The 1,987-nt window shown below is 33.2% G+C and overlaps 1 long non-coding RNA gene across 1 annotated transcript; it reads left to right on the plus strand.

Moving 5' to 3' along the window:
- The first annotated feature begins 437 nt into the window (after positions 1–437).
- LOC117121070 lies at positions 438–1,128 on the plus strand. Its single transcript, XR_004447474.1, has 2 exons — positions 438–547; positions 1,064–1,128. It is a non-coding gene; the product is annotated as an uncharacterized LOC117121070 (long non-coding RNA).
- Positions 1,129–1,987: the final 859 nt, after the last annotated feature.

Genomic DNA, 1,987 nt, shown 5'->3' on the forward strand with positions numbered 1-1,987 from the left:
TGGCAAAGGGCAAACATCATCTTCACCAGGAGTATTTGTTAAGACGGAGCTTGTGAAGCATTGGAGGCAAGTTCAATATTTGACCAGTTTATTCTGGAAGCGTTGGTCCAAGGAGTATTTGACAACACTTCAAGAAAGACAACGTTGGATTAATCCAAAGAGGAATGTATCTGTTGGAGATATTGTTTTGATAGCTAATAACTCACCAAGAGGAAGATGGCCGATGGCAAGAGTTGATGAGGTATATCCAGACGGAAGGTCGTGTGAGGTCAGTCAAGTTAAGGACGAAAACATCTACGTTGATAAGGCCGATTGCAAACTTGACCAGTAATGAAATTATCACTATCTGACAGAACTGTGAACTTTGCACAATAATATATAATATATTGACAGTGGAAAATATTAAAAGTGGAAAACTTGCTGGGTAGAGGCCTAGCAACGACGTAGGATTCACGCTAGCAACGTATACGTTAGTGTTGAGGCATAAAAGCCAGAATGATTGATGTTTGAAATGTTTACAAGGTTTCTGTAATAGGACAGATAAAGGGTGAGTTTTATACGAACCTATGAATATTGCATAGTTAAGATTTAATGATGATTTTGTGAGATATTAGAATTTTAAACCAAGCGTTGATTACCGCGCGTACGAACGTTGCGCGGACGCCATATTTTCTGTACACTGTTATACGTAGCATAGGCCAGTTACACCGAGCTAAACTTTGTACATAAATTTCACAATAAGACAGTGTTTGTATTATTAATATAACATTTATTCTGTATCCCTGATCTATGATAAGCAGCTACGTTATAGAAAGCATAGATAAAAATAGGATATAGTGTTGAAATAATGGTATAAATGCATTATCGTACTACGAGGCGGTTCGATCGCATAAATTGATAGGTCTTGAGGAACGTCGCTGTTCATTTTCTTTCTTCACGCTTGAGTGAACATCAACATGAATATTTATTAGGTAGTCGAAAATAGGCTATTCACTATGTATTGGATGTATTATTTCGATTTACAGCATATAGACTTTTGTATTATGCATTAATTGTGTTTCAGATTGGATTTATACTTCAATGAAAACTTATGTACAGTATAATGATGCGGAGAGATCAAAATTTACGGTATGGCAAGAAATATTGATAGAATCTGTATAATTATAGATAATCATAGATAATTAATAATCATTTACATACCATGATTATAACCTTTATGATGAATCGTTTAATTAAATCTGGATGCTTTGTAACATATCTAGGAAATTAATGAAGTAAACTTTATAGGCCAATTACTTTAAATGAGAATGTTTAATGAGCTGCTTTGATAATTAGGCATGGCAAATGACATTGTGTTGAATTATTGTAAGGTTTGTTTTTTTGGTTTTTTTTTGCTTCTTATAGCATCGCCCAAATTGTTCAAGAGAAGGAATTGAATAAAGTTCTCGTGTTTGAATACTCCGTCGTCTGTACAAATAATAATAATAATAATAATAACAATAATAATAATAATAATAATAATAATAATAATAAAATAATAATAATAATAATAATAATAATAATAATAATAATAATAATAATAATAATAAATTAATTATAAGAATAAACTTACTTGGGCAGCCTTCATTGTTTGGTCCAGCAGCTGGAGCATCGATGAGTGTACAGCAACCATATACCTCCCTCTCGGGTTGCACTTTCTCGGAGTTACATGAAGGCTAGGGAGAGACTGCGGAACGTGGGTAAAACCTGCTTGAACTAACCAACACAAAAGGACCTATATTATATGGTTAAATTAATACCCGGAATTTTATTAACAAAGTCGAATGCCTTTTATGTACAGTACTTTTGAGTAATTGAATAGAACATTCCTATTCACAGAATGACGCATTGCTATGTCCTTTTCAATGCGTCAAATAATTTAATGGGTTATAAATCATGGTTGGCCCAGATTATACATTTCAGGAATATACAGTAAATTGGTACTTGG

Source organism: Anneissia japonica, unplaced genomic scaffold (assembly GCF_011630105.1).
Source record: "Anneissia japonica isolate Jap-2015-1 unplaced genomic scaffold, ASM1163010v1 scaffold1606_len605190_cov180, whole genome shotgun sequence".
Classification (NCBI taxonomy): Eukaryota; Metazoa; Echinodermata; class Crinoidea; order Comatulida; family Comatulidae; genus Anneissia; species Anneissia japonica.